The 14,238-nt window shown below is 42.8% G+C and overlaps 1 protein-coding gene across 1 annotated transcript in view; it reads right to left on the bottom strand.

Annotated features, from left to right (window-relative positions):
• The window catches only part of SHISA6 (shisa family member 6), a 444,694-nt gene that overhangs the window by 29,678 nt on the left and 400,778 nt on the right, over positions 1–14,238 (bottom strand). The gene's annotated exons all lie outside the window — the stretch shown is intronic.

Raw genomic sequence — 14,238 nt, 5'->3', positions numbered from 1 at the left:
GTGCTACATTTGGCCTGGCCTTCTGGTGTCTGGGGGAGGTCACGTGAGGAGGCATAGAGTGCAGCCTGGTGGCTTCCTGGAGCCAGGTGGGCCATAGGTCCTGCTGTAGGCTGGTGATCTTTGATTCGTCAGTAGGCTGCCATTTGGTCTCAAGCAAACTTGAAAAAAGTTTATGAAAATTTGTTAAATTTACATCTTCTGATTATGAACTGGTGGGTCCATCTGTGGGTTGATCTTCTGAGGCGGTGAGAGATGGTCATTTTCTCTCAAGCCATCTCTGGTGCCTGGAACCAGCTTGGAAGGCTAGGACCGGTAATGTCTCTGATGAGCCCTGGTGCAGCACTGGCCAGAACCCCCCAGACCCATGTTCCTGTTTCCCACTGGGTGGCCTTCAAGACATGCCTGATCTCCACCTGTTCTGCTGGAGTGGTTAATCTCCACCACCCGGGAAGTGGTATGCTCCGCCTGCAGCCTGGAATTGCTCTTTTCAGGAAAGGAAAGCCAGTCTGAGGAATTACCAAGGGCTTATAAGTCCTTGTTCTTCTCACAGAAAAGAATTTCAGGAGTAGATGAGCAGTGAAGTAAAACAAATTTTATTTAAAATAGGAGACTTTCGGAAGGGGAAGGACGGGGAGAAAGAGTGAGAATAAAGAGTGAGAATAACACGCTCAAGAGAGAATGTGGATTTCTCCAAAGGCAGAGGGCAGCCCAGTACACTTCTGAAGAGGGGAGGAGATATGGGCAACACAAGTACTTGGCCATATGGACACCGGCAGCAAATGGGCTTGGACAACATATGTGTGTACTTCCTTTGTTCAGGTTGATAGGGTTTTTCCCAAACTGCTCCACATGGGCTTTCTAGCTAGGTAAGAGTTGTTGCTTCTAGGAGTCTCTTGGTAGAGGTTTTAGGGTTGTCTAAGTATAGTATCATATCATCTGCGAATAGTGAGAGCTTGATTTCTTCCTTTCCTACCTGAATGCCCTTAATATCTTTTTCTTGCCTAACCGCTAATGCAAGTACTTCCAGTACTATATTGAACAGCAGTGGAGAGAGTGGGCATCCTTGTCTCGTCCCTGATCTTAAAGGGAAAGCTCTCAGTTTTTCCCCATTGAGGATGATACTTGCTGTAGTCTTGTGGTAGATGGCTTTAACTATATTGAGGAAAGTCCCTTCTATACCCATTTTGTCAAGTGTTTTCATCATAAACGGGTGTTGGATCTTGTCAAATGCTTTCTCTGTATCTGTTGATATGATCATATGGTTTTTACCTTTTCACTTGTTGATATGATGGATTATGTTAACTGATTTTCTAATGTTAAATCATCCTTGCATCCCCCAGATGAATCCCACTTGGTCATGGTGTATGATCTTTTTGATGAGTTGTTGAATTCTATTTGCTAGTATTTTGTTGGGGCTGGAGTGACTGCACAGCGGTAGGGTGTTTGCCTTGCAGGAGGCCAGCCTGGCCAATTCAGGTTCAATTCCTTTCTCTTGGAGAGCCCAGAAAGCTACCGAGAGTATTTCTCCCTCATGACAAAGCCTGGCAAGCTACCTGTGATGTATTCAATATGCCAAACAAAGTAACAACAAGTCTTGAAATGGAGACTGAGCCCGCTCAAGCAAATTGATGAACAGGCAGAAAGTGCTACAGTATTTTGTTGAGTATCTTCACATCCGTGTTCTTCAGGGATATCTACCTGTAGGGTTTTTTTTTTTTGTGGTGTCTTTGTTTCCTTTTGGTATATAAAGAGATATGGGCTTCATAGAAACTCTTTGGGAGAGTTTCTGTTTCTTCACTTTTCTGGAAAAGCTTGAGAAAAACTGCCAATAGATCCTCTTTAAATGTTTGGGAAAATTTGCTAGTGTATCCATCTGGACCTGGGCCTTTGTTTTTTTGGGAAGAATTTTTATTACAGTTTCAATTTCCTTTATGTTAATAGGTCTATTCAGGTACTCTAGATTTTCTTTATTCACAATAGCTAGAATCTGGAAAAAATCTGAGTGCCCAACAACAGATGACTGGTTAAAGAAACTTTGGTACATCTACACAATGGAGTACTATGTAGCTGTCAGAAAAGATGAAGTCATGAAATTACATACAAGTGGTACTACGTGGAAAGTATCATGCTAAATGAAATGAGTCAGAAAGAGAAAAGAGACATAGAAAGATTGCATTCATCTGGGGAACATAAGGTAACAAAATAGAAGACTAACACCCAAGAATAGCTGAGATAAGTACTAGGAGGTTTACTCCATAGCTTGGAGGCCAGCTGCACATGCTAGGGGGAAAAGGCAGCTCAGATAGAGGTGTTGGGAGGATCTTCCCAGGATGGGAGATGCATGCTGAAAGTAAACTATAGACCGAACATGATTGGCACTTAATTCCTCTTTTGAAAACCATAGCACCCAAAAGGAGAGAGAGAACAAAAGGGAATGCCCTGTCACAGAGGCAGGGTGAGTTGGGGGGGGATGAGGGGGAGGGATACTGGGTCCAGTGGTGGTGGAGAATGGGCACTGGTGGAAGGATGGGTACTCGATCATTGTAAAACTGAAACCCAAGCACAAAAATTTTTAAGTCTACAACTGTACCACATGGGGTTTCACTAATAAAAATTTTTTTAAAAAAGAGTTGTTGCTAGGGTGGTTGCCAAGGAGGATAGAGATGGGATGGTCTTCTGTAAAAACTCTTTTTTCTTGAACTTTGTTCCTGTTGGATCTTCTCTTAGAGAGCGTTTCAGCCTTCTCTGGCCTGAGCTAGCTCCGGGTAAAGGTCTTATCAGGTCTTAGTTGCTGTAGCCACAAGGTAGGTCCTGACAGCTTTAGGACTAGGTTGGTTTTACTCACAGTCACGGTCCTCCCGTTGTTCATTGATTTTCTAGAGTGGGCCCAGTAGCGTCTCCATCATGAGACTTGTTGTTACTGTGTTTGGCGTATCGAATACGTCACAGGTAGCTTTCCAGGCTCTGCTGTGCGGGCGAGATACTCTCGGTAGCTTGCGGGGCTCTCCGAGAGGGACGGAGGATTCCAACTTGGGTCAGTCATGTTGGCTGCTTCTAAGGCAAACGCCCTACTGCTGTGCTATCGCTCTAGCTAATCTCTAGGAATTCCATTGCCATGGGGACCCTCCCCTAATCTTCCTGTCTCCTTCAGTTCTACCCAACACCTTGAATTAAGACTCACTGTTGAGGCAGACAGGTGGGTGGGGATGGGTACTGTGAAGGGCAGGAGTGAGGCAGGACAAGAAGCCATGACAGGCTGCACTTTAGCAAAGCAAGCAGCAGGCCTAAGTTTCTGTTTCCCGAAGACCTGCCTTCCTGTTTCCCCAAAAGTTTGTGTTTAGAGTTACTAGAAAGAATCCCATCCCTACCCACTTATATTCATCAGTAGGCTACATGTCCTGTTGTCCTCTCCTGTAGCCTGTTAATGCAAAATGTAAGTGTTGATGCCTGCTAACTACTCTTATGTGATCAAAGTTGGTGCCTGCCTGCTAACTATTCTTAAGTGTTTAAGGATATAAAACTTGCTGTGCTAAGGGCTTGTGGTCCTTGTCAAGCCTCCACTGTGTTGGATGAGACTTCGACCCTAGCTCAAGCTAGCAAGAAAGGTTCTTTGCTTTTGCACTCTCACATGTGGAACTGGTCTCTCTGTGAACGGGAAACCCTGAACCTGGGTATAACAACTGGCAATAATTTCTTTGGATATAATAAAATTCCAAGATGAAATTTGAGTATTTACTCTGTCATTAGTCCGAAAAGATCTAAAAGTATTATGTCCAGACCCACTTGTGAATACAGGTACTAATGACTGATAAGATTCTAACTGGTGCCAACACAGGCCCAGAGAAGAATGGACCCCTCTCTGCTGAACTATTCTAGAAGGACCAAAGGCTTGTGATAAGGACATGCAGGTGTACCACGAACAATTTCAAGCTGCTTCACCTGGACAATGCCATGGCAACAGACCCTTATCTAGCTAACCCCTCGTGGTACAGCTTGGGAGGAAACCACTAGAACGTATTTTGCAGAGGTAAGCTGCATGCTTCCCACTCCAGAGCTGGTCATGCCATAATATTCACCTGAGATATGTACTCCAGGCACTTGCTTGCTCATGCTGTCTCTCCTCATTTCACTTTTAGAAAATTTCTATTTCTATTTTGAAATTTCTATTTAAAATCACTTAAAATCACTTAACTTCCCGTTAGTCGTCGATTTGCTCGAGCGGGCGCCAGTAACGTCTCCATTTGTCCCTGTCGCGTGCTAGTGTAGCCCAATGGCATCTCTTCGCTCCGGGAACATGGAGGGCCTCAAACCGATCGTTCATGATCTTGACAAAGAAGTCTGACCATCTGGTAGGTGGGCGGCCACGCGGTCTCTTGACATCCCGTGGAATCCAATCAGTAACAGCTCTAGTCCAACGGTCGTCTTTAAATCTCATTACATGACCAGCCCATCTGATTTTCGACACCTTGGCATATGAGACAGCGTCCCTGATCCTTGATCGTCGACGGATGTCAGAACTCCGGATTCGTTCTCTCATTTGAGTGAAACGTGATATTCCAAGCATAGCTCTTTCTATTCTTCTTTGGGAGACCTGAATGGCGTTCTCATCTTGTTTGCGTAGGGCCCAGGTCTCTGAGGCATATGTTAATGCAGGAAGAACAGTGGAATCAAAGAGATGTGCCCGGAGCCGGAGGTTCTTCGTCCTCTTAGCTATTTCTTCGACGTTCTTGAAGGCGTTCCAAGCCGCTCTCTTCCTCCTGCGCAGCTCGGGTGCCAGGTCATTTCTCATGTTGACCTCTCGACCTAGGTACACATAGCTGTTGCATTTGGAGATGGTCGTTCCATTGAGAGCGAATGGGGCGTCAGGAACAAGGCTGTTTCTCATAAACATTGTCTTCGTAAGATTCAGCTGTAGTCCTACCTTTCCACACTCACGGTCAAAGTCGGCTAGCATTTGTGCCGCTTGGCTGATGTTTGGTGTTATTAAAACAATGTCATCAGCAAAGCGGAGGTGGTGTAGTTGCTGACCATCTATCTTCACTCCCATTCCTTCCCATTCCAGTCGTCGCATGATGTTCTCGAGGGTGGCACTGAAGATTTTCGGTGAAATGGTATCACCCTGCCGCACCCCTCTCTTGACATCAACGATCACTTCTTTGTAGAATGGTGAGATCCTGGTAGTGAATCCGCAATACAGCTCACGGAGGATCCTGATGTATTGGGCTTGAATGCCCTGATTGGCTAGGGCTTCAATGACCGCTTCCGTCTCAACAGAATCAAAGGCCTTCAAGATGCCGCTCTGCTTAACGTTCATTGATTTAAAGAAGGCCTTTGATTCTGTTGAAATTTCTATTTAAAAATGGTTAACTTCACTATTCATCTTTTCTGTTTTACTTCACTATTCATTTTTTAAAAAAAAAATTCTTTTCCGTGAAAAGAGAAAAAGCTGCAAAGTTTAAGAAGAGAACTCCCAGAACGACCACCAACTGGGATCTCTTTGACACTATTACGGCAACATGGGAAGATGCCATCATTCAGAACATTGATGAGGAATATGATGGACTGGTTCAGCACCTTCATGATTGTACAAAGAAAGTTGAGAGATAGAGATAGCCACAGAAAAAGCCTGTCTTTGAAAACTCTCGAGCTCATTTGCAAACGTAACTAGGTGCAAGACTCAGGCAACCTCAAGCGAACATCCGAGCTCGCAAAGCAGTGCAGAGAAGGGATAAAGGAAGAACTCAAAGAGAGAAGAGCAGCAGTGCTGGCAGATATGGCAGAAGCCGGGAAAACATTCACAATGCCCACCTGTCCTTCACCAACTACAAAACCAAGATGACTGCCCTCCGATGCCCTGATGCATCTATCACATCTTTCAGAAAGGAAATGGAGAAGATTATCCATGACTTCTACTAGGATCTCTTCAATAGCCATGTCCACCTGCCTGCATATCAAATTTCACAGGATGAATATGTTGTTCCCAGAGGTCTCCCTTCCAAAATCCGACATGTCATTTTGTCTGTAAAGAAGTGAACAGCACTGGGCCCAGACAAGGTCAAACCCAAACGCCTGAAGAACCTGCCATCAGTACTCATCAATACACTGGCTTGGCTCTTCACACACTACCTGTCTGAATGCAAAGTTCTGTCCCAATGGAAAACCAGCACAACTGTACTACTATACAAGAAGGGAGACATCCACAACATTGGCAACTATTGACTGATCTGCCTGTTGTCTGTCGTCTACAAACTGTTCACTCAAGTCATTCTGAATAGGATTGGCAGAACACTAGATGAAGGACAACCATGCAAGCAAGCCAGGTTCTGAAAAGGATTTAGCATGATAAACCATATACACACGATAACCAAGCTCATTGAGGTTTCTCGGGAGTTCAAGATGCCACTATGTCTAACGTTCATTTATTTAAAGAAGACCTTTGATTCTGTTGAGACTAAGCCGTCATTGAGGCCCAAGCCAAACAGGGCGTTCCAACTCAATACATCAGGGTCCTTCGTGAGCTGTATTGTGGATTCACTACCAGGATCTCACCATTCTACAGTGAGGTGATCATTGACGTCAAGAGAGGGGTTGGGCAGGGTGATACCATTTCACCAAAACTCTTCAGTGCCACCCTCGAGAACATCATGCGATGACTGGAATGGGAAAGAATGGGAGTGAAGATAGACTGTCGGCAATTACACCACCTCCGCTTCACCGATGGCATTGTTCTAATAACACCAAACATCAGCCAAGCAGCATTAATGCTGGCCAACTTTGATCATGAGTATGGAAAGGTCAGACTACAGCTGAATCTCACAAAGACAATGTTTATGTAAAACCGTCTCGTTCCTAACATTCCATTTGCTCTCAACAGGATGAACATCTCTGAATGCAACAGTTATGTGTACCTAGGTTGAGAAGTCAACATGACGAATGACCTGGCACCTGTGTTACACAGGAGAAAGAGAGTGGCTTGGAACATCTTTAAGAGCATCAAAGAAATTGCTAAGAGGATAAAGAACCTCTGGTTCTGGCCACATCTCTTCAATTCCACTGTTCTTTCTGCATTAACATTTGCCTCAGAGACCTGGGCCCTACAAAAACAAGATGAGAATGCTATTCGGTCCTCCCGAAGAGGAATCGGAAGAGCTATGCTTGGAGTATCACACTTCACTCAAATGAGAGAAAGAATCTGGAGTTCCGACCTCCATCGACGGTCAAGAATCAGGGATGCTGTCTCATTTGCCAAGGCATCGAAAATCAGATGGGCTGGACACGCAATGAGATTTGAAGGCAACCGCTGAATTAGAGACATTACTGACTGGATTCCATGGGATGTCAAAAGATTGCGTGGCTGCCCACCTATGAGATGGTTATACTTCTTTATCAAGACCCTGAACAATTGGTTTGAGGCTATCCATGTTCCTAGAATGAGCAGATGCCATTGAGCTACGCTAGCATGTGACAGGGACAAATGGAGACTTTACTGGCAGCCGCTTGAGCAAATCGATGAGTAACAAGATGTCAAGTGATCAAGTGATCAAGAATCTTTTCTGTGAGGGAAATGTGACAGATCCAGGGTAGGACTTGGGACTGATTTTCCTTTCCTGCAGAGTGTCATGCCTCTAGCTGGAGTCTGTGGCTCCCTGAGCAGCTGAATGGTGGGATCCTTCCCCATGCCATACAGCCCAAGTTGACTTCAGATGAAGCCTAATGGACTGGGGCCCCTAAGGTCAACACCATGTAGGATTTCACTGGAGATCTTCAGTCCTAGATTTCCCAAGCACATCCCACGTGACAGAGGTCGATGGAGAGGGAGTGGCTCACTCTCTAGAGGCTGCCAACTGTCTCTCTCTTCTCCCCACTTCAATAACAGAGTTATTGCAACTTTCTTAACCCTCTGAACAATTCTGCATGAAACTTTAAACATTATTTTCAATTTGTTTCCATAAAAGTACTGAATATCCCAAATACAAACTTAGTTTTGTTATTGTGTTAACTTCTTTCTGCAAATTTTGTAAGTTGATAAGGAGCCTACTTTTATCATTCCTACTAGGTCACATTCTATATTTATTGCCCAGAGAAATAGCTAAGCCATTGTTAAAGCAGTCCAAGCCCAAAATCCATTCCTCGCCCCCTCTAGGCCCTTCCCATCCTGTCCCCTTCATTTTTCAACCTCAAGAACCTGGGGAATCAAAATTGGAAAAGCTCTATATAAAGCATTTAATATTACCGAGTCATATACTATAGAAATTATGCAGGCTTGTCCATATTGCCAAATCAATTATCCGAGTCATATACTATAGAAATTATGCAGGCTTGTCCATATTGCCAAATCAATTATCCTATTTCTACAATCAGGGAACTGGTGAAAGAGAAATCCTGAAGTTTTTCTCGCCAGCTGCTGCAAGCAGCTTTATTTTAGTTGTCCTCATCCTACATTTTGACAGTCTTACTAATTCCTAGGCTCTTTCAGAGACTGGGGAAGTTTACAACTTCCCTACACCATAAATTCTGCCCCAGAGTTTGGGTTCACAGGAGACTAAGAGATAATAGGAGCAACATCTGGGCACGTGGTGAAATATAGGACCTAAAAGGTCTTAATAAGCAGACAGTCCTCGCCAGTCTATATGGAAATGAAAGATTAATGAAAGATGATAACATAAGCAACACAGATGGGCCCTAACTTAATAAGACATCTCTAGAAAACAAACGTTTAGCCTCTGATTATTTTGTTTTATAAGTAACACAGAAACCCAGTTTTCCTATTTTTTTAAACACAAAAGGAGCCATACTTAACTTAGTCCTATCCTAAGTTCTCTCCTGCTAGAGTTTATTTCTCCTCTACCTTCCAGATAAACTTTTCTATGTTCTAACTATGAACATATTTATTATAAAATATTTTCATTCTTGAAAATATTGAAGAACCTCAGATCCTGGATGAGCATAGATATTCACTGCCACTACTCCTGTGTCACGAGCCTAAGAGGTCTGGCACCAAATGAATATCATTCACCATGTAGAGTTCTACCCATGTCAGGATACTCAGGTACGTATAGACACCTATTCTAGTATTATCCGTGCTAAAGCCCACTGTAATAAAAGCACAGCAGCTACTATAGCACTCTATCAGTATTTGCTGAGTGGGGATAACCTATGGAGTTAAAAACTCATTCTCACTGGAATGTTAAATTGTTCCACAGAATAGATCACAGCCCACAAGGTTTAGCACATTTTTGAAAGAGCATACCTATGTAAATTCTTAAAAAACAGCAAAAAAAAGGGGAGGGGAGATTGGCGATTAGAGTAAGCCAGCCTCACTGTGGAATAAAATATAATTATGCCTTTAATACTACAATATTTTTTGTATTTGTGTTTGGACCACATCCAACAGTGCTCAGGGATACTGGCTCTGCCTTCAGGGATTATTCCTGGTAGGCTCTGGGGACCATATGGGGTGACAAGGATTGAACCTAGGTCAGCCACCTACAAGGCAAGTGCCCTACCTGCTGTACTGTATCACTGCAGCCCCAGTACTTCAGTACTTTGAACTATAAAAACTATTCCTGAAAATATAGTCTTAATGCTACACTACTTACTAAAACTTGTAAAAAGTTTGACTTAGACTCTGCTGCACGGAAAATATGTACAACCCACTGACAATTCACAACAACCCAAGATTCTTTTTAGATGCTTGCTAGAAGATACCTGGCAAGGGCCAGGGGAATTAGTAATATGGGGGTGATTGTATGCTTACATCCACCCTAGGGAAAGAGCTAGTGTGACTCCAGTAAGAAAGGTTAAAACTTTACCATGACTCAACACCAGAGCCAGACTCCTCTCTGTTTGAATGATAAAATTTCTCACACTGAAGTTAAGACTCCTGAGCTGGATAAACTACAAGGGAACATCCCCATATAGGCACAGAAGAGACTCGACTAACATCACCTGGGGAGAATTTAGGATAGGAGCAAACAAGCAGAAATGGTGGTAAAAATTATGGGGTACCTAACACCCCAGAACATCTACAAATATAATGTGAGTATAATGTTATGGTAACATTATATTCAACTATCTTACATATAATGCTATATACTATCTATGCTATAAATGTTAACCTAACCTAATGCTAGCAAGAGGACATTATCTGTGCTGGGCACATCTAATCAGCCACACTCTATTTGACCTAGTAACTGAATCCAGGGCAAACATTACCCAACAATTGTTAACTCAAGCTTCCATTGATAAGCAAATCCTGACTCAACTGGGTATACTGGAGTCAGTAGTCATCTTTGCCTACTGCAAGAGGCTTTTATATATCAATCTAGAATTCCCTGTGACCCTACTTTAATATATGAGTGTATTACTGCGCAAATAATAATCCCGTACAATAAATCAGTGTCATGGAGCTAAGTAGAAAACACTTCAGCATGGTATTCCACTCAAGTTTGTCCAAAATGATTACTGTCTTAATGTTTTATCACATGAGCAAACGGTTAATTACCAACTAGAAATGAACACACCTTGGAATTGGTGGAATAACCTCAATCCCACAGAGCCGGAATTTTGGAATACCACTAAAATATAGATTTTCAAAAGAACTAGGATGATAATTTTCTTACTTATAATTTGTTGCAGCATCAAGATACTGAGATGGCATTAACACCCCACAACCACATGGTACTGCTCTCAGAAACCAACATCACCTTAGCCATTTGAAAAGCCCTGAAGAGGCAGCGCATCCATGATCTTTGTTGTCTTGATTTTTAAAATAACAAAGGGCACAATGTGGCAAATCATCCCCTTAGCCAAATTCCAAGTTTGGATAGTCTCGTGGGCAAAAAAGTCTAGATCTTTTAGAATATTGAGAACATGCAAAGGTACACCCACAGACAGGAAATATGAGCCCAGGAAAGAATAGGTTTCAGGGTTTTTAGATGTACAGGGCAACATAGACAAAAAATAGCACTGTAGCACTGTAGCACTGTTCTACTATTGTTCATTGATTTTCCCAAGTGGGCACCAGTAATGTCTCCATAGTGAGACTTGTTACTGGTTTTGACATATCGAATACTCCACAGAAGCTTGCCAGGCTCTGCCATGTGGGCAGGATACTCTTGGTAGCTTGCCGGGGTCTCTGAGAGGGACGGAGGAATCGAACCCAGGTCAGTGGTGTGCAAGGCAAATGCCCTACCCGCTGTGCTATCTCTCCAGCCCAATGTATGAATACAGGGAAAAAATAGAATAAAAAATTGAACTTGACAATGTACTTTCAGAGTGCCTGTTGATTGGCTATGCAAAACATCTCAACCTTCCTGTACTTATTGCACTGGAAACCAGAGTGGGAAAACAACATTAGATTGAATGAATGGCCAGCCTGAGAGCTCACTTAAAGCTGCCCAGGTGAACCTCAAGCTTGGACAATCCATATGTGTTTGTCTCCTTGTGTGTTTGTTTCATTCTCTGCAACTGGCCAGCACTGGAATATATCAAAGTTGCCCCATCTAATTGGCTTTATTGTGACAAATTGCCACAAGTTTACAAACTCAAGAAAAAAAATGTCTTAAATATATTTTGTGAACAACTATAATACATTCCCTTTTGTATGAACCTGTTGGCCGACCCAGGTTCGATTCCTCCACCCCACTCTGTGAGCCCAGCAAGCTACTGGGAGTATTGCATCTTCATGGTAAAGCCTGGCAAGCTATCCGTGATGTATTCTATATGCCAAATACAGTAACAACAAGTCTCACAATGTAGATATTACTGGGCCCGCTCGAGCAAATTGATGAACTACGGGAGGACAGTGACAGTGACTATATCTCTATCCCTCACTTAAAATTAGTGACATTTTGTCATTAAGGGAAAAAAAATTAAGTGCATAGATAAAAATCAAAGCTCCCATAACATGTAACATTTGTTTTCCCCTCCTTGTAAATTAGTGTTCATGCACAAAACTAACATTATAATGAATAACTTTTCTGCTTTTTTTGGTGAAATGGTTCTCACACTTGTGTAAAGTGACATACATGTTCCATGAAGCACTTTGGTGGCAGTAGCTGTGGATAAGCCGTATCTGGCGGTGCTCAGGCTCTATTCCTGGCTTTCTGCTACAGAGTGACCCCTGGCTGTATTCAGAAAAACACATATAGTGTGGAAGATTCCAACTAGAATTGGCAGGATGCAGGCAAACACCTTAACCAATGGAACTATCTCCCAGCCCAGTTACAACATTTTTACAGCAACAAAAGGAAACACCTAAGTGTTTGAATGCATATACACATGAGTACTTATAGTTTTTCTGTGTAAGTGTGCTGTTTCTTCTTATTCTTTTTATTTATTCATTTTTGTTTTTCAGCCACACCTGTCAATATTCAGGGGTTACCCCAGGCTCTGAACTCAGGAATTATTCCTGGCAGTGTACAGAGAAACATATGGAATGCCAGGGATCATACCTGAGTCAGCCGCATGCAAGGCAAATGCCCAATCAGCTATACCATCTCTGCAGCTCCTATTTATTCTACTTCTAATGTTTCTTGAATACATTATCATTCTTAATTTGTTTTTTAGGGCTGCACTCGCCAGTGCTCACGGCCTATTCCTGACTATGCTCAGTATTTACTCCTGGTAGTGCTGCGTGGGGGGCAGGGGGAAGGTCGCTGGAGTAATAGTACAGCGGGTAGGGCATTTGCCTTGCAAATGACTGACCTGGGTTTGATTTCTCTGCCCCTCTCAGAGAGACTGGCAAGCTGCCGAGAGTATCTCGCCTGCATGGCAAAGCCTGGCAAGCTACCCGTGAAGTATTTGATATGCCAAAAACAGTAACAACAAGTCTCACGATGGAGATGTTACTGGGGTCCGCTTCAGCAATCGATGAGCAATGGAAGGACAGTGCTACAGTGCCACAGAGCTTGGGGGAACATTTGTGGTATATTGGAAGAAACCAGAGTTAGCTGCATGCAAAGCTAATGCCTTGAACCCTGTAATATCTCTCTTACAAGGTAAAATCCTATCATAGTGTCGATCATGGGAGGGTTTGACCTTTCTTGCTTGGAGTCACAGTCTTTTCTGAAGCACACACTGATGTCCCCCACGTTATTAAATCCCTGACCCTTGCCAAGTATCTTCTAGCAAGCACCCAATGTTTCTTTTATGCTTACTGGAGAATATCTTGAATATGTTTTCTTTTTTGACCCTTTTTAGAAAATGCTGTTTATCATTTTACAATGGCTATTTCTAATAAAATGTCTACTGCATATTTCTATATAATAACATGTATTTAACATGTATACCGATGAATTGCCTTATATTTTGAGATTGTTTAAAAGTTCAACAATATTAAACCAAACTTAAATATGAATATTTAAATATTTTTAATTCTGTAGCTAAAAGTAGCATTTTTAAATCAACATTTACCCCACTGGTGGTGTGATGCAGAGAGTTGATGGATTTTCTCACATCAAAGTACTCACATATTTCTAACAAAAACCCTGCTTGATGTTGGAGCCTTGTTCTTTCATTATAGTACAACATTCTATTTACTTATACATATATATGTAAAAATAAATACATGGATACATACGCACATAAGGAATATCTGTGCCTTTTTGTGCTGTCTAATATTTGATCACTTGATCACTTGACTTCTCGTTAATCATTGATTTGCTCGAGCGGGCGCCAGTAACGTCTCCATTTGTCCCTGTCGTGTGCTAGTGTAGACCAATGGCGTCCGTTCATTCTAGGAACACGAAGAGCCTCCAACCGATCATTCAGGATCTTGAAGAAGAAGTCTGACCATTTGGTAGGTGGGCAGCCATGCGGTCTTTTTACGTCCCATGGAATCCAGTAGGTAACGGCTCTAGTCCAGCAGTCATCTCCAAATCTCATTACATGTCCAGCTCATCTGATTTTTGACGCCTTGGCAAACGAGACAGCATCCCTGGTTCTTGATAGTCAATGAAGGTCAGAACTCCGGATTCTTTCTCTCATTTGAGTGAAACGTGATACTCCAAGCATAGCTCTTTCGGTTCCTCTTTGGAAGAAACGAAGAGCATTCTCATCCAGTTTGCGTAGGGCCCAGGTCTCTGAGGCATATGTTAATACAGGAAGAACAGTGGAATCGAAGAGATGTGCCCGGAGCCAGAGGTTCTCGTCCTCTTAGCTATTTCTTCAACGTTCTTGAAGGCATTCCAAGCTGCTCTCTTCCTCCTGCGCAACTCAGGTGCCAGGTCATCTGTC

The sequence above is a fragment of the Sorex fumeus genome, unplaced genomic scaffold (assembly GCF_029834395.1).
Source record: "Sorex fumeus unplaced genomic scaffold, SorFum_2.1 ptg000036l, whole genome shotgun sequence".
NCBI classification, from domain to species: Eukaryota; Metazoa; Chordata; class Mammalia; order Eulipotyphla; family Soricidae; genus Sorex; species Sorex fumeus.
This window is presented reverse-complemented; position numbering and strand designations above follow the sequence as displayed.